Here is a 27,779-nt window from a genome sequence, read left to right on the forward strand (position 1 = left end):
GGGCCTTGACCTTGTGGGTAAGATTCATCCATCTTCATCCAATGGCCATAAATTCATTATTACCGCTACCGAATATTTCACAAAGTGGATCGAAGTTGTTCCACTTACCCAAGTCACCGGCAAGCAGATCGCTTCATTCATCCTCAACTACATCATCTGCCGATATGGTGTACCCATGTCCATCATCACAGATAACGGTCTTCCTTTCAAAAATCAGGATGTCCGTGAGCTTTGTGAGAAATTTCATATCCAACATCGCTTTTCCACCCCCTATTACCCACAAGGCAATGGTCAGGCTGAAGCATCCAATAAAAACATATTGAGAATCCTAAAGAAGATAGTCAATGATGCCGGTCGTGATTGGCATGTTCAATTGAATCCAGCATTATGGGCATATCGAACTAGCATTCGAACCCCTACAAGTGCAACTCCTTATTCATTGGTCTATGGTGCAGAAGCTATCTTACATATTGAGGTTGAGATACCATCATTACGAGTTTCCTTGCATAATCTCATCGATGATGAAGCATACAGAGTCTCACGTCTTCAGGACTTAGAGTTACTTGATGAGAAGCGACAAGCTGCATACAATCACCTCAAAGCCTATCAGCAGCGCATGAGTAGAAGCTACAATCACCGAGTTAGATCTCGTACATTTGAGGTAGGTGATCTTGTTCTTCGAGAGAATCCTCGCAATCAACCAAACAGAGAACATCAAGGCAAGTTTGAATCAAATTGGCTCGGCCCATATGTTGTCACTGCTGTATTCGGGTTTGGGACTTATCAGTTGGCTACATCAAACGGAGAACTGCTTGCAGATCCAATCAATAGCATGCACCTCAAACGGTTTTATACCTAAGGTGTACAGAGCATCAGGCTCCCCTACATATCAGAAAATACCAAAAACATTCAGAAAATGTCCTGAAGAAAATACAAAAACATTCAAAGAAAAATCATGCATCCAAACGGTGAACAACCACTCCAGTGGCACCTTGAGTAAGTACGATGGCGAAAACCTGGCAAACAGGCGCCACTCGTAAAGGCAATGGCTCCAGTATCTTTCAGGCTTGTTGCGATCACATTCATACATACACACATCCATCCATCTAACCATGGCTTGTTATTTGATCTATAATCCAAGAAAGTACTTCATGCGTCTGGCATCCCGCTTTTTCATAAATCATGTCCAACTTGGGGGCAATGCCCTTACAATCTAGATGATGGAAGTGGATTCTACATTACTGGTGATTCATTGGCAAAAACATTCAAAAATGTCTCGCAAAATACAAAAACATTCAAAAATGTCTCGCAAAATCCAAAAACATTCAAAAATGACTCACAAAATCCAAAAACATTCAAAAACTATTACACAAAATCCAAAAACATCGAAAAACCCATCGAAAATCACACAAAAACATGGCAACACCTTGTACATATTCATTCAAGCAGATGCAAAACCAACATTAACACAGTACTCACACAATGACCATTTATCAATCGACCACACAATCCACATCCAACAAATCAGAAACTGTCTTTAAAAACAAGGATGCATCCTTCCTTACCAAAACAAAGACAAAAGTGATGTTTTCTTTGACAAGAAAATTATGTTAAGCTATCAAATGCTTGGTTGATTCGTGAGTAATTCATTTGTTTATCTGTATCGGGATCTTTCAGCATTGTTTTGTATCATTTGCGCATTATTTCCGATGAAGTTTTGGGGCATGTACTAATGGTGTCTACGTGGGAAGTTCACTAAGCTACGTAATCTTATGCCAAATATAGTCATAGATCATTACGGCTTGCTGACTACAGCGTATACCTCGACCATATGAGCATGAACCATTACCAAGGATCCATATTCTTTTATTCTTTATGTATATACTATTTGTTTACAGGTACAATGCTCATTCTTTGGTTCCTCCTCATCCAATTTGGATAAAGGTTTTTATTTCTTAGTACGGTATGCACTTGTCTCAGGATATGATCAGCCTAAGATCAAGGAGGACGATCCAAGTCATGCATGAACGGAGATAATCCTTGTCTGTTCCGCAAGCAATACTCAGGTCAACTTGATCCATTATATCAAGTTGCTTGTATTAACTTGCTATATCAAATACATGTAAGAAATACTCTGGTCATCTTGAATCATTATGTCAAGATGCTTGTATTCTCTTCCAACATTTTAAAGCTCAATGATGAAAATAGAGCACTATGGATCGTCATTCCATCTCATCTATATATACTGCATTTCGTTGCATTCCAACCATCCATACATTCATAATAGCTGCATATCATGCATACATAGTCATAATAATGCATACTCTATTTTCCTCTTCTTCCATAGGAATGAGTCATAAGTCCTCCATATCTTCTATCTAACATCAAATCCCCCCTCACCCTCCATATCTTGATCATCAACATCATCCTAATCCCTTCATCGCTTCCCATCCTCACTCATCCACAAAATTAATCCAGTTACTCTGTCTACACAGATACATCGACTCCCACACACCTAGACTATCAATAGATACTCTGATCAAGTATCTTCGGGTCTCAACAGGTAATCGATCATGGTAATCCTAGACTACATCAGGCATTTATCATAATGACCTAGTCTCAACGGGGCTGCTATGATTCACCACAATCATCCATCCCACGCACACACTATCAATTGATCAACCAATCAAACACAATCCAATGGACAATTACATCAATTGTCTAAGTCTCAATGAGTATTTTGCTTCATATACCTTAACTTTGTCAGGCAATTATATCAATTGTCTAAGTCACATCAGGTCACTTTGATTCACTTACTCAAACTTTATCATGTCCAAGCGACCAACTGACATCAACTGTCATGCTTTGACTTGACCGGGGCAATTAAACCGATTGCACCAGATTGTCCAACCAATTTTGATCAATTGTATAGCATCAATCCAAACCCCACACTACATCTGCTATGTATCTCATGGATGACCTCAGGGTACCCACTGGCTTGTTGTTTCTTCATATTCACTCCATTTTCTCCCATTCTTTCATCATTAGTTCTAATTTCTTCTATTCTACCTCCCCTCCACTTTTCATTCTTTTTCGAGAGATCGCCCGATTTTTCAAAAAAAAAATTCGGCTCATCTCTCGAGGGGGCATATCACCCATTAAATTTACATTTTATGGGGCATTTCTTCACACCTATTTTTCTTTCTTTGAAATGACGCGATAAACCGCACCGTCTCAAAGAGGGGCAAATGTAGTCACATAAATCTGTCCACTTAATTAAATGAATACTTAGTATTTATTTGATTATTTAACCATCAATTAATGAATTAATTAAATTAATATTTAATTAATTCATCTTAACCCTCTTCTCCTATTAATTAAATAAATTATTCAATTTATTTGATTTAATTCACTTAACCAAATTCAGACCATTAATTAAATAAATAAATCATATTTATTTAATTAAATATTCTCTCACATTTAAATAAATTAATATTTATTTAAATCTCCCAAAATCCACCTCTCACATTTAAATAAATTAACATTTATTTAAATCACCTTTATCCTCCACCCACTTGTATTTTCCTACAAATGCTAGTTGCACAATTATTTTAAATAAATAATTTATTTAAATCACCTTTATCCTCCACCCACTTGTATTTTTCTACAAAAGCAAGTTGCACAACTATTTTAAATAAATTATTTATTTAAAATCCTATTTATCCTCACCCACTTGAAACCTTTATTGGTTTCCCTCAAAGTCTTCAAGCATTTTAAGGCTTTATCTTCATTTTTCTCATTTAAATAAATTAATATTTATTTGAATATTTATCCAAATGCAAATTACACCATTTAATTGAAATAAATGATTTTATTTTAATTGAAAATACCAAAATTTCTCCCACTTGTGTTTTCCTACAAAATCCACTTGCATGCCTAAACCCCTTCTAGAATTTTCTAATCACTTCTAAATAACCTAACCCCTTCTCTAAACTTTGTCACATTCCTAAGCAAAAGGGAAGTCACTTCTCAAACCCTTAAAGTCTTTGATAACCATTAAAGGCTTTCAACCTTCAACCACTAAATGGCTCAAAGTCTTTGATAACCATTGAAGGCTTTCAACCTTCAACCACTAAATGGCTCAAAGTCTTTGATAACCATTGAAGGCTTTCAACCTTCAACCACTTAATCCCCAAAGTCTCCAATAACCATTAATGGTTACCTCAAACCCTCCCACATGGTTAAAACATTTGTTTTGACTCAACCTCTACCCAACCCAAAGGTCTCATCAGGCCATTAATGCTTTGACCATGATTATCTCTTAAACATTTGCACAAAGGCTTATCCTTGGATTAACTCTTAATCCAGTGGGTAATCTTAATTTGGACTTGACCCTTAGCCTCTAGATAACCATGAGGTCTTCTCAAGCCTTTAATGCCTCCAACCTCTTCTCTCAACCCAATCCTATGTTGACACTTGTCACCATTTTATTGGTGCCAATTGTGCACATGGATCCCCAACTTTCAAACTTGGCCCTTGATTAAACCATTCAATCTTAACCCTTCATTTCCCCATTTCTTCTATAAATAGAACCCTTCTCCTCAAGCAAAGAGAGAAGCATTAGAGTATTGTTGTTATACTGGCATTAGCATAGAGCTTTCTCATAGCATCACTATCTACACTTGCATAGCATTTGCTTATCATATTCTACTATCTTGAATCTCCATATGGCATCCATGGCTAGTGCTAAAAGCTGAGAGCTACACTCATTTGGGACTTGGAGAGGAGAGGAACAAGGGAGGAGCAACTATGAGCATCTTGATTAGCATTTGGAGGAGTATAGTTTATCTATTTTATTCTATGTTTATATGCTTTCTATTTCATGCTTAATATCTCTCTTGATATGCCTGTTTAGGATAATCTTTTGTTGCTAACACTAACGTTTGTTTCTTGTGCTCTTGTGTGTGTTGTCATCAAACAGATTTTCTAATCCTTTTTGCAGAGCATCAGGTAGATTAGGAATAGGATCAAGATAGTGATCCCATTAAGGCAGTTTCACTGAGGGTGATAGCGAGATCATGATCCCATTACTTTAGGCTAGTGGGATCACAATCTCGCTGCCAAGGAAAGTGTTAGGAAGGGAAAAACTAGATATTGTGTTCCTGCCCTAGTGGGAGTGAGGTAGAAAATAGCGAGATCATGATCTTGCTATCCAAGAAATGGTGGGATTGCCTCTTTTCTGCCAAAAAAGTAGAAATTATACAAATGATGGGATTGAAGGAAAAACAAGAGGAAAAGAGAAAGGATAGAATGGCCAAGAAAAGATAGGGTAGATAGAAGAATAGATTGTAACATGTTGATTCATTTGGATGCAGTGGAGCATAGATATCCTAGTGAGTTGGGAGAGGCATTCAGTTGTTCTGAGAGTAGCTAATGGGTTCGAGCCTATAGAGTGGGCTTTTATTGATGTGATCGGATTGGATCATATGGCACGTATGCCACACATTAATTCTCATATGGCTATGTTGACTGTACTAGAAGAGAGGTGGAGGAGCGACACTGCCACTTTTCACCTATCAACTAGGGAGATGACTGTTACTGATGAGGACGTATATTGCATTTTGAGATTGCCGATGAGGGGAGTTTGGGGTATTGTAGATCAGACACCTCCAACTGATGCTATACAGAGATAGGTTGGGGCATGGGTGTAGCTACGCCATGGGAAACTCTCATTAGATTAGGCTTTACAACAAGCACCACCTGATCGACACATTTACTTTTTTGTATGTGCACTAGTCAGCGATTTAATTTTTCCAGATAGAGGAAGTTGATCAATTGTATTCGACATGATATAGGTATGCATCAACGTTGTATATGGTGGTCAGCAGATGGCTTGGGAGACTCATTTTGATTGAGTTATACAAAGAGATCCATCAAATATGTTATCATGGAGGTTGCAATTTTGGCTACGTGACTCTACTTCAAGTATGGGTATGGGAGTATTTTTTAGTGACTCAACTAGTAGGATGTGCAAATAGGGTAGTAGATTTGCCTGTTGTATATAGTTATTGAGATAGATTACACTATGAGGAGACAAAGGATGCTTCTCATATTACATGGCGATCATACATGGCATTATATAGTTGGTCAGAGGACCATCATCATATCCCTTATATACTATTAATCTTATGTACAATTGATAGGAGAGAGCACGTGATAGCGAGATATACACTAGATAGGGTCTAATGTCAATTTGGTTTTGTACAAGATGTTCTTGAGGTACCCCACAAGTTCAGACAGATTATGAGAGAGAAAATTGCAGAGTGGGGGCCACTTTTGGAGGATAGACAGGCTCTCATTGATGAGTGGACACAATTAGTGCCCACAAAATGGGATCATAGGGAAAGGGTTGCCAATTCCAGGGTTATAGATGCTTATACAACATGTTAGGCTGAGAACAGGCCTATTGGAGTTGGAAGAATAGGTTTAGCTTCACTGGGGAGTAGGAGGGCGAAACGAATGAGAGGTGTCAGATTAGATGCCTATCAGCCTACCAGGGGGAGAGTAGAGGTAGTAGCTGCCATAGTTTTGAGACGAGCTCGAGGGATACCAGTAGCACCAATTGTGCCAACTAGGAGGTAGAGGAGAGCTAGAGGAGATGATGAGACATGAGGGGTAGATGTAGGAGGAGAGGATACAATAACAGTAGGGACAACATATCCTTAGGTAATGGATGTTGATGCCCCAACATCCACACCAGTACCTACTTAGGGACATGGATAGAGCTAGGGTAGGACCTCCCTGCGACTGATACGACCTCAACAACATATGAGAGATGAGAGGGGAGAGGGCTTGTCAACACCATTAGATCTAGCAACATGAATATGTGCCCTATAGGAGGTAGTATCTTAGGGGGAGGAGAGATTAAGCATAGTTACCACAAAGAGAGATAGCCTTTGCAAAGAGAGAGAGACACAATCAAGAAGGCTAGGGTTTATCTTTAGGCTAAGAGGGATCAACTTCAATAGGAGAGGGACATGTCTACAACTACAAGAGATGCCATTGAGCATGCTAGATGATGTACAAAGGATATGGTAGAGAGATACCGATGGGAGAGAGATGAGGCCCAGTGATAGGCTGACAGAGGAGGAGGAGAGGTAGTTTTGGCAGCAATGGTTGAAAGGTGGGGAGAAGATATTCAAGATCTTTCCCACTAGGAAGGATGGTATAGGGCTCAGTATGAGAGAGTTGTTCTTGCAGACCAATGAGAGGTGTATACAGCTCCACCTAGGGTGATGAGATCTAGTTATTCACACAATAGGGGTTCTAGTGGAGGATCAGGGAGATCCAACTGGAGTACCAATGGATCTAGTAGAGGGATTCACACTCAGAGTAGTGGGTAGAGAACTGGATCATCATTGGGATTTGTACAGGGATCCTAGGGACAAGATTAGGGACAGGGACCGATCTAGCCTCCCTAGAGAATTTTATCATAACTTGATGCAGATGCAAATGATTATTTTTTGGTGTATGATACACAAGATATATTCATTATTTGATTCTTTGTACCCCACATAGATTTTTGAGCATGCAAGGTGATCTGTTACCAGTCAAATATGTACTTCTTATTTATTCATGATGTACCAAATGATGTATATATTGATATAGTTGTACATATAATTCTTTTGATAGTCATTGTGACATTCTGACATATATCAAACACACACATATGATGATAATTGATTCGGTCCCCTATTTATGGTGTTTTTCATATTTTTGATGCATGTATGATTAATGTATGATGGTGTATGGATGCATGGCTATGATTCGATGTTCTAACATGTTTATGATGCAGGATGTGATGCATATGTATAATGATTATGTCATATGATATAATTTGATATAACATGTGTTGAAAAACTTGGTGATGCAAGATGATGCATTGATGTGATAATCTATATGACATATATTTTAATTATATGACATTTATTTTATGCATGATGGTGTTATGGATGGATGGATTATATACTAATTCCCTTATAATGCAAGATGTGATGATGGCATGATGTGATAAACTATATGATGTATGTTTTACTATTGATAAAATGTATATTCATATGTATGATATGATTTCATAGTCTTAATAATGAGATATGAATATGGTATTTATAACACAATGTTCTCATGATTTTGCATGATGGGATCTATATAATACTTATGGTATATGATGTATAGATATGAGGCATTTATACAATATATACTATGCAATGGATGAGTTGTGTAATACCTACTAACCTATGTGTAATGTAGGATGAATGAATGCAATCTATCATGATAAAATATAGAAAACACTCTCAGGATAATCAGTAGGGATGAAAGCTAGAAATACAAGGGACATTTGCACATTCCCAAGTGAAGATTACTAAAGGAAAAGAACTAGGCAAATGCAATGGAAATACAAATACGAATGAATCACATAGCACAAGTATCTTTGGCACCAATTGCCATTTCAGCAAGCACTTATTTTACTTTAGCACCATATGTGACACACCAAGGTACAAAGAACTAGGATGTTTTTCACAAACAATGCATGGGGTGACTCAAATAAACACACAAAATTTTAGCCTATAACCACACAAAATTACTAAGAATATTGTGGGAAATAGTGCTAGAAAAACCAAAATCAAAGAGATATGCCCCAGTGTAACATGAGATAACCAAGACCTCATGAGGGAACAACATGTGACATATAAAAAACACACCAAGCGGAAACAAAAACCCACAAAACCAAACCTCTAGATTTGTTATCCTTAGCACTTTGTGATATGAAAGATCATGGTGACTAAGGAGACACAAAACATAGGTGCTCAAATGATAAAGAAAGATAAAAAGAATCAAAGTCAGCACAAGTTCCTCAAATATCTTTTGCCAAGGAATGACTGATGGATAAAGATTCGATGATGTCTAACTAGAGGAAGGATACATCTTGCGCAAATTGATGATTGGATAAAGGACCAGTGAGAGTGATTTGACACAAGGAAATTTGATATGATCTTGATGACAAATATGCTCATTTATACTTGTTGAAGAACCAATGAATGAGGTATGATCTTGAGAACACAACTAATATCCGCATATGAACAACAAAACAAGCCATTACACAAGGCACATTTATACATATCAGACTAAAAGCCTATACAGGACAAAACTGACACTATGCAAAAACCCCTATACAACTCCCGTGTACAAGAAAACTACAATTAGGAGATTGTTGCACAAAATCTCAGAAAAGGACAAGTGAAGGAATGAATACAAATGCAATTTACAAAGGCAAGTAACGAACGATATCGTGCTAGGATAGGATCGAAAGGAACAACAAAAGGATAACGGAACTGTCCTTATATATAATGCCCATTTCCAAGTTTTCACCATATATACATTCCCAAGGCGCCACCAAAGGTAATTTTCACCATAAGACGATTTTTTTTTACTTTTCTTGTTTTTTGGATTTTTTTCATCATTTTTCAATTTTTTGGATTTTTTGGATTTTGAATGGTACATTGCCATGGCTTATGCGTAGAATCTCTTTAAATGCAGGATTTTTAGGGGTTCATTGAGAGGCTCTCCTTCTGGAGTGGATAACTTATAGGCTCCTGAACCATATTTTGTTGTGATTGCATATGGGCCTAACCAATTGACTTAAAACTTTCCTTTCTTTTCTCTATCCTGCTAATTTCGTGGATTTTCTCTAAGAACTAGATCACCAACATCAAACTCATGAGGATAAAATTTCTTTTGGTATTATTTTTTGAGTGTGGTTTGATATACTTGTAAGTGAAAATACGCTTTCCGATACTGTTCATCAAGAAGATCCAATTGAGTTAGCCTTGCCACCCTATAATCTTCATCAAACAATTTTTTTTTCAAGGATATGCACAAGGATGGTAACTCAACCTCAATTGACAAAAAATATTTTGCACCATAGACAAGGGAGTATGGGGTGGCTCTAGTGGAAGTTCAAATACTATTGCAATACACCCATAAGATGAGATTTAGATGGAGATGCCAATTACGACTAGTTTCATTGACAACCTTCTTGAGAATACATAAGGTGGTTTTATTAGTTTCCTCAACCTAGCCATTACCTTGTGGGTAATATGGGGTAGACCAATGGTGTTGGATATGAAATGTAGAACAAAGATCACACATGTGTTGGTTTTTAAATGAGGTTCCATTATCAATAATGATAGTAGAGGGAACTCCATAGTGGCAAAGGATGTGGTATAAAATAAATTTGGAAACTTAGACACCAGTGGTAAGAGTAAGGGGAATGGCTTCAACCCACTTGGTAAAATATTTAGTAGCTGCAATGATAAACTTATGTCCATTTGAAGAAGGAGGATTATTTTTACCAACTAAATCAAGACCCCATGTATAAAAAGGCCATGGCAATGTGATAGGCTACAAATCTTGTGCCAGAACATGGATTAAGTCACTATGCTATCGATAGGGTAAGCATTTCTTAGCAAACTCACAAAAATCATTCTCCATTATGGGCCAATAATATCCCACTCTCAAAAGATATTTAGCAAGAATGTATCCACTCATATGAGAGCCATAAGTTATGACATGCACTTCTTTCATTGCAAGATTAGCTTCATTTGAATTTAAAGATCTAGCAAGGATGTCAAGATATCCCTGACGAATTATATTATCTCTTATAATTGTAAATCGGACACACCGACGAATGAGGTTGCGATGATCATTTTAGGATATGTTGGGTGGAAGGGTGTTATACTTAAGGTAAGAAAAAATATCATGATACTAGGGTTATTGATGATCAACAATGTTACCATATCTATATGTGATGTCTCAAAAGCTAGCTGGAGAAGCTCTTCGTCCAGAAACTTATATTTTTGACTATCTAACTTCATTGGAATCAATGAACCAACAGTGCCCATTGCATCAACTGCCTTATTCTGTGCTCTCGGGATTTGATCAAAGGTAAGGTTTTGAAATCTCTTCTTAAGGTCATCAACCATTCTCTTGTATGGTAATAACTTATCATCATTAGTTTGATATTCATCATTTAGCTATTTGACAACTAATTGTGAATCTACATAAGCAAGAATATCTGCAATATTCCATTGTATAGTCATTTTAAGACCAACAATAAGACCTTCATACTTAGCAATGTTATTAGTACATGGCAAAAAAACTTGAAATATGTAGGAATAAGGTCTCCTTGAGGCATGATAAATAAGAACCCTACGCTTGATCCATTCTATGTATGTGAATCATCAAAATAAAATTTTCATGGAATCTGTGTTGCAATTGTGCAAACATACTCATATGGAAATTTTGCAATTAACAAATGAGTATCTATCAAGGGTATTTTTGCTAATTGATCTACAATTATCTGTCCTTTAATGACCTTTCTGTCTACATACTGCATGTCAAACTCACTAAGAAACATGACCCATTTAGCCATACGACCAGTAAGGGTTGTTTTTTTATAATAGGTATTTAAAGGATCAATTTTACAGATGAGCTTAGCAATATAGCTTAGCATGTTATGTCTAAGCTTTTGTGAATAAAAGACAACAACTAGACATACTTTTTCCATTGGTGAGTAATTAAGCTCATATCCCACCAGGGTTTGACTAATGTAATAAATGACACATTCTTTCCCTTGATCATCATGTTGGGCAAGGAGTGCCCTCAGTGTAACTAGAGTAATTGAGATATGCAAAAGGTATGGTCTTCATGGAACTGGTGACATCAACACTTGAGAATGAGCTAGATATTATTTTATTCTATCAAATTCTTGCTAACATTGAGCATCCCACTTGAATTTTGTACCTTTTTTAAGATGCATGAATGGCTTAAATTTATCTGCAAGTTGAGAAATAAAGCATTTGACAGATTGTATCTTTCCTTGGAGACTACGTAGATTCTTCAATGTTTTAGGAGGAGGCATTTATAGAATTGCCTTTACTTTCTGAGGATCAACTTCTATGCTAGGCCTAGAAACTATGAAACCTAGGAGTTTACCTAATGTAACCCCAAATACACACTTTTTTAGGATTGAAGAACAACTTGTACTTAGCCAAACGTTCACAAATCTATTCAAGAATAGCTAGATGTTCTACTCTACTTTTTGATTTTCTTAAGAGATCATCTACATAATCCTCCAATATTTTATGCATGAGATCATGAAATATTATTATGTATGTAACATCAACATTCTTGAGAATAAAAGGCATGACTTTATAACAAAAAGTTCCCCAAGGAGTAGTAAAAGTTGTTTTATCCTGATGATCCTCTGCAATTTTTATTTTGTTGCAACCTGGAAAATCATCCATAAGGGAAGGCATTTCATGTTCCACTATCAAATCAACTAGGATATCAATGTTAGGAAGTGGAAAATCATCTTTGAGGCATACAAGTTGTTGAGGTCTCTAAAATATGTACAAACTTGAATAGCTCCATTAGGTTTAGAAATAGGTACCATATTGGAAATCCATTCTGAATAATCATTTGGTCAAATAAATTTGACTTCTAACAATTTTTTTTATTCTTCTTTCACCAACAATGCAATTCGAGGATGCATCTTCTGGAGATTTTATTTAAAAAGTTTAACATTTGTATCAACAACCAAATGATGTACAACAAGATCAGGATCAAGGCTAGGGATGTCTGCATAAGACCACACAAAGTTAATAGGTCATTTGTGAAGGATCTGAAGGAAAACTTGGAACCCTTCATCAAACAAAGATGTTGCCACATAAGTAGTCCGGGGGTTTTCTATAGTTCCTAAATTAACTTCTCTTGTTTCATCAATGAGAATTGGAGATTTATTAGGGACCTGTATGTCAATGAGAGAAAGTGGGGAATCCTCATCTTCTAGCACCTCAAATAGATTTTCACCAAAAGATACACCCTTTGTTTTTTCATTTTTTAGAATCTATAGGTGCCTCAAAAAGGTAATTTTCACTTGTAGATAATTGTTTTTTCAATTCTTTTTCACTTTTGCAGGTAAGGACCCCCTCTTCCCCAAAATAGCCTTGATAATTCAATTGGTACATTGTACTTAGGACTAGATGATAATATGGTGCACACTCAGTTGCTCCCAAGAATTACAAGAGCATGCCATCAGTATGGAATGTATCAAGATGTGAAACAATTTGACCCTAATCAATGAGTTCAAGATGGCAAAGGGAAATACTAATTAAAAGAATGGACGTGTCAAAAAGGGTGGATGTGCCAAAATACTAAGAGCTATATGTATCACCATATGCTTGTTTAACAACCTCCGTAGGTATGTCTTTGATATCAATTGAGTCATTTTCATTGTTTCCAAAAGTGCGTGCCGAAGTTGAGGCTTCATGAGAAGAATGTCCAAAACCCAGCCCTTTATGACGAACATTTGGAATTGGATCAACAAGTATACCGATTCCATATTCTTATTGTTCTAATCCTCCACCTTGATAATCCCATTTCATAGTAGCCAATTTGCATTCTACTAGGTATTTTTTTTTAAAGTGATTAAGGCAGGTATCATTGTCTACCATAACATCTTTGAAAAGCCATTGATTAATATCTCCTTCTATGACTTCATGATTAAGTTCACCATGAGATGGGAATGTGTTAGAACCACACATTCTAACCATAGGTTCTTTCTTCTTCTTCTCTTTGGTAGGTTTCCCATGGGTATGAGGATCTAGAGGTAATGCACCCACTGCAATGGTTTCTTGTAAAGCATATTGACCACAACTAACATCATTGATCTTGAGATGGGAAAAGGTGGACGAAATGGAATATTTTTCTTTAGGAGCAGTGAGTATGGATTCATGGTCAACATATGAGGACAATGGAGTAGTTTGAGGAATTCCAACATATCAAGGAATACTACCTGGAAATTGTTGCACATTTGGAAGAATATTTGATGAAGATGGTGCTAGAAAGTAACTAAATCATGGTTGTAAGACAATAGGTGATATTGTCACTTGAGGTTGATGTTGAGGTATGTTAATAATATATGGCATAGACTATATAGGTGGAGACAAAGATGATGTTGGTACTACATAGCTCATGCTTCTAGTCATGACCTGTGTCCTAGATTGTGGAGGATAACTTGGCATACCTGTGGTCCAAGGTGGTGTTTTTGTGGAAGATAAATTTAGTGGTCTCATGACTGGATTGACGAAATGAGCTGTATGATCTACACTAGAAGTCATGAGCATTTGAACAACCATGGGCATTGAAGTGACAAGCTGTGTAGATGGTACATTAGTGGGTGCATTGTAGATGACTCCTTCTAAGGCTGAAGATAACATAGGAATTTTTGCCTTTGTTTTAAAATTCATCTTATCCATAGATAATACTCCCGTGCAACTTACTTTTGCATAAAGTGTAAAATTTTTGCAAAGTGATAATGTATAAATCACTTTATTAAGTGTTGTATTAGTGTAAAATAATGGCACATGTGGTGGGAATGGTCAAAGGCAGGTGTTTTGAAATATTTATGAGTTGCAAGGATATAGGGAGGTTTGAAAAAGTTGTCCAACATATAGAGGGAATATAGGGGTTGTTTGAGTCGATCTAGGGAAGGTTACTAAATTTTTAAGCGCCTTTATGGTAACTAAGGATGAGGCTTGACCTTTTTCTCATGCACATGCCTTTTTGGAGTCTTTTAGGAGGCTTAAAAATAGGATTTTTAGTTGCATTCGACCAAAAGGAGTTAAGTTCCCATTTTCTTGCAACTATCTTGGAGAAGCATAAGTATGACTTAAACTTCATTTTTGAAGGAGCTCTTATGAGTCATTTATTTCTACTTGTAATTTTAGAGAGTTCTTTTTGCAGAAGTGATATGTTTGTAGCTTGGTTTCAGATGACAACATTGTAACACCTTTTTGATAATAATAGAGCATTTCGCCTTGTCATTTTTCTTGGTATTGTGTACATGGTGATTGATATAGTTTCATATGATGAATTTTGTCATTGTGATTGTGTTTCCATTAGCACCTTTATGCAGAAATTTCTACTTATTTGTAGGTTATAAGCTATACCAATGATTTAATCAATCTCGAGTTGTGAGAAAGCATCTTCTCCTATTAGGACATTGAATATTTTATCCTTCTTATAAATTATTGATGCAAAGAGTATGAGTCTTTGAGTTGTGCAATAATACCTTTCTATTACTGGTTAGTTTGTGTGTTAGTCAATTGTACAAAATTTTAGATTATCAGCTTGGTGCATCATCTTGGTTTTAGAGTTTCAGTTTCAAGTTCTCCTTCTTACCCTTTCCTCTGCAAAAGATTAGTTTTAAGTAGTTTAGGTATAGTATCAAGAGGAATCTGACCTTCTCCGGAGGTTCATTCTCATTGTAGGTTACCCACAACTTGAGACCATTCCCATGTATCACTAGATTGCTAAGTTTACTCGGCAGGGTGTAAATCTAGGTGATAACAGGTTCCCTTCCAAAATGAGTAGATTTCCATGATAGGATATTTGGGATATTTTCCCAAAATTTTAGGAAATGATTCCTCCAAATGAGGATATTTCCATGGTTTAAGATATTTGGGATATTTTCCTCGAATTTTAGTTCAATGGTTCCTCCAAAAATGAGGATATTTCCATTGTTTAAGATATTTGGGATATTTTCCCCAAATTTTAGGAAATGGACATATATGATTAGGGATAAGGGATAGGGTTGATTAAACTTATGGTTAATTAGGTGGGTTAGGCTAGAGGAAGGGTTACTAGAGTTAGGAGACATGTAAGGAAAATAGAATTAATTAATTTAATTAGTCAATTCTATGAGAGAATTTGAGAGGAAAAGGTCAACATGAATCAAATAATCAAATTGCAAAATTTGATATATTTAATAGTAGAAGGGTTAAAATTAATTAAGTAATTATTTTTTAATTACAAATAAATAATCAAAAGAAAACTATAGAATAATTAATAAAGTTAATTAGCTAGAGGAAAGGAACACTAATTAATTAAATAATGTGTAATTACTTAATTAAAGGTTCTTAAGATAGCTAAATTCAATTAATTCAATTAATCAAATTTCAGTGTCTATAGCTACAAACTTGGATCTGTGAAAAAGAAGATGTGTTAGACTTGTTCCCAAAAATTTGTTATGATTTTTTGGGACCAGGTATCATAGATTCACCCTAGTCCTCTAAATTTTTCGATGTCAAAAGTTGAACCTGTTTGTCACTGTGAACTCTGTTGTATTTCTTGAGTACAACTCCACACATGTTTCCTGCACACAAAATGAAAGGGAAATATGTTGGGAATAAGGGTTTGCCTTGGATCAAACTGGGGTTTTAGAATTAACCTTGAAATTAAATTGATAAATGTAATGAAAGACTGAAGTAAAGTACTTTCCTTTTGAGGGAAAGACTAAATCTGAAATGTGATGTTGAAAACCACAACGTTTACCTTGATGAAGTTTAGTTTGTCTTCGCACAAAGCAATTAGGGTTTTATGTAGGGTATCTTCATAAAATATTTCATGAACGTCATCTTCAATGCTTGAACTTGACTTCACTTCTACTCCAATGCTTGATGAATGATTAATTGCTTGCTCACTTGAATTTTTTATAGTATAGGACTGAGTTACCGAGTTCTCCTCTGGACCCCCTTGGTTCGGGTTCTGGTTCGAAATGGTTCATGGTTTTGGGCCTAGTTCAACTGGGTTCAACCAGGGTTCTTAAAACCCAAAGGTGGTTCATCCTGGTTCGAACCCAGGTGAACCCAGGTCGAACCAAAGAGAAGTACAGAGAACCCAAAGCGAACTTGAGCGTCTAGGCGGCCCAAAAAGTGAATTTTTATGCCAAATTTAATTTTTTTTCAATTTCGCCTAGGTGGTTCGTCCTCTTTTTTCTATTTGTACAAAATTTTCCATCAGTCATGTGTATCTATGCATGACACACATGCAATAATTCCTCAACTTTCACCAATGGTAGCACCTATTCCACAAACTTAAACCTAGTTATGAAAGATCTGTATCTTAATGCACCTAAAAATTTAGGGTTTAACACTTCTTCCCATGGCTAATCATCCAGTAAGGTCTATGATCTACTCTAGTGCACTCGAACTATATCAGCAGATAGACGCTCAAAATATGCAATGAAAGCAAATAAAACCCTTCACAACCTTTGCCCCAACGACATAGGTGGGAAAATATGGTTGGATGTTTGTTTCATGCACTATCACAATTCTAATTTCATTTTAAGACTGGATACTAAAAGAATTCTCTTGGTGAACACGATGGATATTACTAAAAGTAGAGATGCTTTCAAGAACAAAACCAATAACCTTCTGTCAAAACTATCCGAGAAATCTTACATCCCTACAAATAAGCGTTTTATTGATGGAACAACCAAATATAATGCTAGTGGAACATTATATGGTTTAGTTCAGTGTTGGAGAGATATATTAGTACAAGATTGCAGAACATGTTTGGCTAGAGCAAGAGAAAATATGAGCAATTGTTCTACAAAACAAGGAGCCCAGTTTCTGAGCACGAGCTGCAAGGAAAGATATGAGATATACCCAATTGAAACCTACTGTTGAGATAGTGATACTTAAAGATTTTGTCATTTTGATATTAAAATTGATGTATATGATGTTATTATGGTATGGTCATGATGCTATGATTACAAGTTTATGTTTGTTTTGTTGTTTATATGATGCTATGTGACATGCTAATCTTAATTCATGCTTATAGGTTGCATATATATATATATATATATATATATATAATTTACATGTTTTTGTACTAACGAACCCAAACGAACCCAAACCCCTTTTCAAAATTTCGTCATACCAGTTCTTCGAACACGAACCGGTGCCCAAACCTGAATCAACAAGCTAGGTATAGGATGATAAATTGTTTGATTAGGTTTGCTAGGATTTGAAATGAGAGGGGTAGACCTCCTTTTATACTTGACTAACAAAAATCAAATTAAAATTTTTCAGTAGGTCAACATGGGATCCAAATTCCCACTCATTCATGATGACTGTTGAGGAGGTGAAATTTGGAGCCCAATTAAGAGGCCTAGGGCATGGTACACCCTGGTCTTGAATTGGGACCAAGACATGATACGTCTTAGTCTTGGAAATTAGGACTCCAAATTGGGGGTTGAGATGGAAAATTAATAAAAATGCAAAATAGGTAAGTAAGGCAAGTAGAATTAGCATTGCAATTGGGCATTGGAAGATGATGAGGTCTAGGTGAGGACAAAATTGTAGGTGAGATGTTACACCTATCTCAGAATTTGGATCAGCTTGTGGTTGAAATTACAAAGGCTCTAAAAAATCTATGTTGGAGTTTTGTTTGTTCTTTCTTTGTTTAGTCTAGTCTATTCTAATTGATGCCTTTATTTTGAGTTTTTGCTAATAGATGGTTATTGGTAGGCTTTTTATTTATCTTGATTGTAGCATTTTATATATAGGCTTTTGGGGTCCATTCAAAACCTATTTTATGCTTGATTAAAAACTTGTATGTAATAGAAAAAAGATCATTATAAAGAATTTCTAATGCATTAGTAGCAATTAATCTAACCTTATTACATTTCTAACAACAAATATGGTGAAACAAAGTGCACAACTACAACTATTTACTTCCTTGAGTCACTATAAACCATCATGGAGAAATACCCTTACAAGCATACATACAATAAAAAACCATTCCTACATTATGCAAGACACATTCATTCATTTACACTTTAACTTTCAAATTTTGGTACCCTATACTAGACTTAAAGTACAACATACCCAAAAAATTAGTGTTGGCATTTGGCATTATAACAGACAATTGGAGATTGTTGGCATTTCAATAAGGATATTGAGAAGTTTGTTGATGATTGTGGATATAACTGACTAAGGATGTTTACTATCTTAATATTATTATTTTGTCATTGATGTCAAGAAATTGATTTTCTAATTTAGTATGATGTTGCCATATCTTGAGAAGTATGATTTGATGAGTATAAAGATGTCGGTAAAAAACACAGAAAGAATATGATGAATAAGGGGAGAAATAAGTTATTCAATAGGCAACTATTACCGAGCTAGACAATGATGAGATCATGATGATTAGATTGTTTTGATATCCTACATATGTTATTGATTGAAAGGTTAATACTATACTATGTTACCGAGCAAATAACCTAGTCGATAAACCCTAAGGAACCTAGTCGGTAAACCCTACGGTTATCGCTATCGGTTAATGAAGGTAGAATGTCTACCGAGTGAAGTTTAGTATTCACCGAGTTGTAACCGAGTTGTAACCAAGCTGTAATAGAATACATTAAATGATTACATGCATTATTTAATAAAGGAAGCCGATGAGTTGGCTATGATTAAATGATTGGTATGCCATGAATGAAGTTTGTTAAAGAATCTATGGCAAAGGAAAATCGGCAGGAAGATCTACAACTTAGATTGAACTGCAATACCCTAGCACAAGTTCCAAGAAATGTATGCAAGTTCTGAGGCAGGGTAAAACGTTTTTCAGATCGAAGGATACATTGAACTTGGTCAAAGTTTGAAGATCTGATGGCTATGATTGATCATGGGAAATGTGATCAAGGAGATTAAGAGGTTGGCGAATTGTTTATAAATAGGGAACTATTGATGAACAATGTATGCGGGCAAGTGTATGCACAAGGATGCTACATAGTGATTACCGAGCACAGAAGCTTGAAGACCTGTTTTGAATAACATAGTATAGAGCCTAGCAGATGGACAAGATTAGTTCTATGTCTATACTGTATTGAGAAAATAAGAATCCACTTTAGCATTTTAGGTGTGAAGTTGCAGATAGATTTTTATTACTGTTATTTGTGAAAGTGACAGAAAATCTCTTAACTGAGTGGACTTAACAGTCTTATTTGTAAAACCCTCTAGCAAGGTGACATTCTGATTGAGTGTTTGAAATCCTATAACAAGGTCACTTCTAACAAGGTGAAGATCCTAACAGATCTGAGGGAAATCCCTTAGCCGAGTCACATCTAGCAATGTGTTTGTAATCTTTAACATGATTTGCTTTTAACTGAGCATACTCTAGAAAAGTGTATTTCTTAGTGGGTCCGAAATCCCATAGTGGTTTTTCCCTATTTGGGTTTCCACATTAAATCTGGTGTTATGAGTGTTATGATGTTTATATGCTTTTGAGTTTGCATGTTTATCAGTTTTGGTTATATTACTGAAGTAGCTGTTACCAAGGTTGAATCTAATGTTTTTATGAAAGATTAAGTTTGTATGATTCACCCCCCCCTCTGATCTTATTATCTTGACATCTGTACTTATCTTTAAGTATCAGAACTATCAATTGGTATCAGAGCTTTGGACTCCAGAAGGAAAAGTTTAAAGGTACTTGAGGAAAATATCCAAAGATGTATAAGAGGGATGCACCGAAGCTGAACAAGTCAAGTTTCTCTACATGGCAGAAAAGGATGAAGCTGCACCTATCAGGAGTTGGAGAATATGCTATATATTATCTGGAGAATGATTTCATCACACCGAGAACCTATCCATTGACTATGGAAGAGATAAAAGCAAAGCAAGAACATATCCAAGCAATGATTGAAATAACATTTGCATTGACCGACTCAGAGTTTAATGATCTAGAGGCTGCAATGATGCAAAGGCAATGTGGGACAAGCTCATATCTGTGTATAGAGGAGATGAACATGTTCAAAGAGAAAAAGTGGATAGTCTAAGAGGACAACTTGAATCTATGAGGATGAATGAAGGTGAGAACATAACCTAGTATAGTACAAGACTAAAAGAGATTGTCAATCAAATCAAAGGAGCAGGTGGAACCATTGAAGAAAAGGATATAACAAGTTGTTAAGAACCCTTCTACCAGCTTATGCAATTCGAGTCTCTACAATCAATGAATTGAGGTCTATACCTAATATGCCAGTTTCTTTAGATGCTACTATTGGTAAGATACATGCATTTGAGCTAAGTAACTTTGATAACAGTGGGTCATCGGTAAATAAAGTTGAATCTGCATTTAGTTCTTTTCATCTTGATAAATCTAATGATTACAATGAAAGAAAGTATAAGTACTCTGAAGGAGATCATAGTGGAGCAAGTGAAAGATTTTGCAAGAACATGGAGGAAGTACACTTGAACTGTATGAGGAAATCAGAAAGCAAGAAGAGTTTGAAGCACTATTAGCCAGAAGGTTACCGAGAGGCAAAGGTAAGTATAAAGGAAAACTACCTTTGAAATGTTTCAATTGTGATAAGATAGGACATATGGCTTCTAACTGTCCTGACAAAGATTCTACTAAAAAGAGAGATTACCGAGATGATAGATAGAAAGATAATCATTACAGAGGACACTGAGACTTCAGAAGAAGAGATAGAAAGTCATGCTTAATAGCCAATGATGAATCCAATGATGATAAATCAGATGAAACTGATACAGAGGAAGTAGTTTATGTGGCTATCAAGGATGGATTAGATGAAGAAAGGTATGAAGAAAAAGCCCTTATATCTCACATTAATACTAATGATTCTTGGATCATAGATAGTGGATGCTCACATCACATGACAGGTGATAAACACAAGTTTGTTATGTTAGAAGACTATGATGGAGGCTATGTAAGATTTGGTAATGATGCACCATGTCCAGTAAGAAGTAAAGGATCCATAATACTTCTTGACAATGCAAGATGCAATGATGTTTATTGGGTTGAAGGTTTGAAATACAATTTGTTAAGTGTAGCACAACTAAACAATACAGGATATCGAATAGAATTTTTGAAAGGAATAGTCAAAGTTCATGACAAGCATGGAAAGTTAGCTGCTACCGAGACACAAACAAAAGGTAACACATTTCACCTTGATTCAATTAGGAATAAATGTATGTATGCAAAGATAGATGATACCTGGTTATGGCATAAAAGGTTTTGTCATGTAAATTTTGATAATCTGATCAAAATAAGCAAGAAGCACTGAGTAAGAGGTCTACCAAGTTTGGAAAAACCTGAGAATGGTATGTGTCGAGGATGCCAGATGGGTAAAATGGCAAGATCAAGTTTTACAAGTAAGTCTTACACTTCTAAGGGAATTTTAGATCTTGTGCATACTGATCTTTGTGGTCCTATGAAAGTTGAAAGTTATTATGGTGATAAATACTTCATATTATTTGTGGATGATTACTCAAGGATGATGTCAGTAATGTTTTTAAAAGAAAAATCAGAAGATTTTCAAATGTTTAAATGGTACAAGGCAAGAGTTGAAAATGAAACAGGAAGACAACTGAAATGTCTTAGATCAAATAGAGGAGGAGAATTCACATCTGATGAGTTCAACTTATTCTGCAATGATCATGGTATAAAAAGACAAGTCTCTGCATCGAGAACTCCACAGCAAAATGGAATAGCTGAGAGAAGAAACAGATCTATTGTGGATTGTGCCAGAACCCTGATGATTGAAAAAAAAGTGCCACAAACATTTTGGAGAGAAGCAATAAGCACTGTAGTTTACACCCTGAACCGAGTACAACTGAAGAAAGGTACTTTGAAGACACCATATGAAATCTGGTATGACAAGAAACCTAATGTAAGTTATTTTAAAATCTTTGGAAGTAGATGCTATGTACACAAGGATGATAGAAATGACAAGTTTGATCAGAAAAGTGAAGAAGGAACATTTCTTGGTTATTCTTCTAAAAGTAAAGCATTTAAATGTCTGATCAAATCATCTAACAAAATAGTAGAAAGTGCAAATGTGAAAATTGATGAATTTGCAGAAAGAAATGATGAAGAAAATTCCAAGGAACCAGAAGATTATGATGAATTTGTCTATGTTCAACCAACAAGTCCTACTGAGAAACATTCAGAAGGAAATGAAGAAAATATCCAGTTACCGAGTGATGAAGAAGATCATACAGAGCCTACCGAGCCTATATTAGCCAAGTATGTCAGAAGACATCATGCACCAAGTCAGATTATAGGAGATAAGGATGATCTAGTGATGACAAGGAACAAACTGAGACAGAACACATGTCTGATATCTTAATTTGAACCGAGAATAGTGAAAGAGGCATTTAAAAATGAAGATTGGATAAATGCTATGACAGAAGAGATTTATCAAATCAAGAAGAATGACACATGGACACTAGTCCCAAGACCGAAGGACAAAAATGTAATCAGTACAAAATGGATTTTCAGAAACAAGCTGAATGAAAAAGGAGAGGTCATTCAAAATAAAGCAAGACTAGTTTGCAAAGGTTATGTCCAAGAAGAAGGAATTGACTATGGAGAGACTTTTGCACCTGTGGCTAGACTTGAAGGAGTAAGAACATTGTTGGCATATGCTGCTTATAAGAATTTCAAGGTATATCAAATGGATGTCAAATCTGCATTTCTGAATGGTATATTAGAAGAAGAAGTTTTTATTGAACAACCTGAAGGATTTGCTGAAGACAATAATAAAGATCAGGTATGTAAATTGAACAAAGCTTTATATGGTCTGAAACAAGCACCTAGAGCATGGTATGAAAGATTGCACTCTTATTTGATTAAGATTGGTTTTATAAGAACAACTGAGAACAACAATATTTACATGAAGAATGATGAAAATGGAATACTGATCTCAGCCATATTTGTTGATGATATTATATTTTGTGGAAATGACTCTCTATGTAAGAACTTTGGAAATGAAATGAGCAAAGAATTTGAGATGTCATTAATCGGTGAGATAGAGTATTTTATAGGTTTACAGATACTGCAAATGAAAGATGAAATTTTCATTACTCAATCCAAGTACATAAAGGAAATCTTGAAGAAATTTGGAATGGAGGATTCAAAACTAGTAAGTACTCCTATGACTACCAACTGTAAACTATCAAAGAATGATGAATCTACATCTGTTGATGAGACACTTTACCGCTCCATGATTGGAAAGTTGCAATATGTTGTTCACAACAAGCTAGATATAGCACATGCAGTAGGTATAGTTGCAAGATTCTCTGCAGATCCTAAGGAAACACACATGACAACAATCAAGAGAATTTTTAGATACTTGAAAGGCACTAAAGATTATGCCTTAGTATATCAGAAAAGAAATGATTTTGATTTAAAAGTTTATACTGATGCTGATTGGGCATGCAACATTGATGACAGAAAAAGCACAAGTGGAGGAGCTTTCTTTTTAGGAGAAAGACTAGTGAGTTGGCTTAGCAAGAAACAAGGATGTGTTTCATAGTCAACAGCAGAAGCTGAATACATTGCTGCAGCATTGAATTGTACCAACATAGCATGGATCAAACAACTATTGGAAGGTATAAATGAGAAAGTTACCGAGCCAATAAATATATTCTATGACAATACTAGTGTCATTAACATTTCAAAGAATCCTGTTATGCACTCTAAGACAAAGCACATCTCTATCAAATATCATTATCTTAGAGAAAAAAGTGGTGTTGGAGTATGTTAGCACAAAGGAACAAATAGTAGATATCTTCACCAAGCCACTAACAAGGGACACTTTTGAGTATCTCAGAGGTAAATTAGGGGTCCTACCCCTATCTTCTACTCACTGACCGAGTTCGGTGAAAGCATCAATTTGATGACTCTACAGAATATCTTTTAGGAGTTGATGTTGATTTACACACTTTAGGATGTTTTCTAAAGGTGTGCAGGAAACAATACAGGAAATAATACAGAGAATAGGAATTGAAGACATAAATACTCTGACTAAGACTAAAGTTGACACATAACAACAGGAAATCACTTCATACAGGAAGAAATTAAGTTTTAGTTCTTTACTTTTTGGCATTGTTGTCAAAGCGGGAGAAGACTGGAAGAGAAGATTGGAGAAAAGCATAAAAGAAAGAGGAGAAGACTAATGTATGGGGGATAATTATGATGATAGAAGGAGAGAATTTCAGCATAGTAATCCGAATCAATTAGGTCAAATCAATTGGTTTTGCCATCAATGCCAAAGGGGGAAATTATTGGCATTTGGCATTATAACAGACAATGGGAGATTGTTGGCATTTCAATAAGGATATTGAGAAGGTTGTTGATGATTATGTATATAACTGACTAAGGATGTTTACTGTCTTAATATTATTATTTTGTCATTGATGTCAAGAAATTGATTTTCTAATTCAGTATGATGTTGCCATATCTTGAGAAGTATGATTTGATGAGTATAAAGATGTCGGTAAAAGACACAGAAAGAATATGATGAATAAGGGGAGAAATAAGTTATTCAATGGGCAAATATTACTGAGCTAGACAATGATGAGATCATGATGATTAGATTGTTTTGATATCCTACATATGTTATTGATTGAAAGGTTAATACTATACTATGTTACCGAGCAAAGAACCTAGTCGGTAAACCCTAAGGTTATCGCTATCAGTTAATGAAGGCAGAATGTATACCGAGTGAAGTTTAGTATTCACTGAGTTGTAACTGAGTTGTAACCGAGCTGTAATAGAATACATTAAATGATTACATGCATTATTTAATAAAGGAAGCCGATGAGCTAGCTATGATTAAATGATTGGTATGGCGTGAATGAAGTTTGTTAAAGAATCTATGGCAAAGGAAAATCAACAGGAAGATCTACAGCTTAGATTGAACCGCAATACCCTAGCAGAAGTTCCAAGAAATGTATGCAAGTTTCGAGGCAGGGTAAAACATTTTTCAGATCGAAGGATACATTGAACCTGGTCAAAGTTTGAAGATCTGATGGCTATGATTGATCATGGGAAATGTGATCAAGGAGATTAAGCGGTTGGTGAATTGTTTATAAACAGGGAACTATTGATGAACAATGTATGCGAGCAAGTGTATGCACAGGGATGCTACATAGTGATTACTAAACATAGAAGCTTGAAGACCTATTTTGAATAACATAGTATAGAGCCCAGCAGATGGACAAGATTAGTTCTATGTCTATATTGTATTGAGCAAATAAGAATCTGCTTTAGCATTTTAGATGTGAAGTTGCAGATAGATTTTTATTACTGTTATTTGTGAAAGTGACAGAAAATCTCTTAACCGAGTGGACTTAACAGTCTTATTTGTAAAACCCTCTAGCAAGGTGACATTCTGATTGAGTGTTTGAAATCCATTAACAAGGTCACTTCTAACAAGGTGAAGATCCTAACAGATCTGAGGGAAATCCCTTAACTGGGTCACATCTAGCAATGTGTTTGTAATCTTTAACAGGATTTGCTTTTAACCGAGCATACTCTAGAAGAGTATATTTCTTAGTGGGTCTGAAATCCCACAGTGGTTTTTCCCTATTTGGGTTTCCATGTTAAATCTGGTGTTATGAGTGTTATGATGTTTATATACTTTTGAGTTTTCATGTTTATCAGTTTTGGTTATATTACTGAAGTATATATTACGGAGGTTGAATCTGATGTTTTTATGAAAGATTAAGTTTGTATGATTTACCCCCCCCCTCTCATCTTATTAGCTTGACATCTGTACTTATCTTTAAGTATCAAAACTATCAATTAGCTCAACAACAAACCACTACAATGAATGAAGAAGCCACATATATTGATTACAACAAATTTGGTCCAAGGGAAGAGACATGGTTTTGTGATACATAAGGTATTTTTCATATTGTATTAGTTGTAAAATTAGGGTTTTACCAATTAAGTTAATAAAACAATGAGTCTTACCTAAGGAACCAATACATTGAAAAAGGGGTAAATCCTGTAAGGAAAGCAAGTGTGGAAATTCACTTCCCTAATGTCAATTTGTAAGGGAGAATAGACTAGTGTATACAATTTTTCAACATTTACAGAATATGGCACAAGCATGAGCATACACAAATAAACAACATAGAGATATAACACATAGAGTTAACTTGGGAAAACCCTTTTGGGAGAAAAACCCACCAGCAACAGATAATCGACTTTATTAACAGTATGTCAAAAACAATACAATAAATTCCAGTCTGCAGACTTCCTTCACTCTATCATACAATAGTTCCATATTAACATACAATAATTAGATCACACAACAGTTACAGAACGCTTAATAGCTATCGTAACTTGTAACCCTACATTCAATTCACATTTAGCTTCAAATACCAAACTTTTTGATGGTTCATCTGAGCAACTGCACCAACGGCTTGACATCTAACTGTCTGCCTGCGTCAGTCTGCATTCATGGAAAATCAATTATCTCACATGCAACAAGGAGTCGGGTTGGTTTGTATTCAAATACACCATCAGTCGCATCCTTAGTATCTGAGAGTTAACCTTTTTGGATCTTGGTTTGATCTCGCTCCCACAGTTGGTCTCTGCTCCGTCGACCATCGGTATAGCTTTCAAACAGTAAAGAAGATCACTCAATGATACCCGACCACCAAAGGCGACTCCATTGAGTCATTGGTAAAACATGTAAATTGTTACTCCGATCTTCGATAGACAAGAGCGGTCTCATCGGCTTATCGGATCAAGCACTATGAGGTTACTCTGATCTTCGATAACAAAGAGCGGTCTCATCGGCTCATCGGATCAAGCACTGTGAGGTTACTTTGATCTTCGATAACAAAGAGTGGTCTCATCGGCTCATCGGATCAAGCCCAAAAATGCTATCCCGATGAGCGAAGCACTCCGAGACAGAACAAGACGGACTTATCGGGACTTTGACATAGCCTTCAACATATTAACCTGATAGTCGATATTGACCTGAATGCCTAAGGCGACTTCATCAGGTATCGGCTTAACTCCAAACCGGAACCCCCAATATCTGATGTCAA

Source organism: Cryptomeria japonica, chromosome 5 (genome assembly GCF_030272615.1).
Source record: "Cryptomeria japonica chromosome 5, Sugi_1.0, whole genome shotgun sequence".
Classification (NCBI taxonomy): domain Eukaryota; kingdom Viridiplantae; phylum Streptophyta; class Pinopsida; order Cupressales; family Cupressaceae; genus Cryptomeria; species Cryptomeria japonica.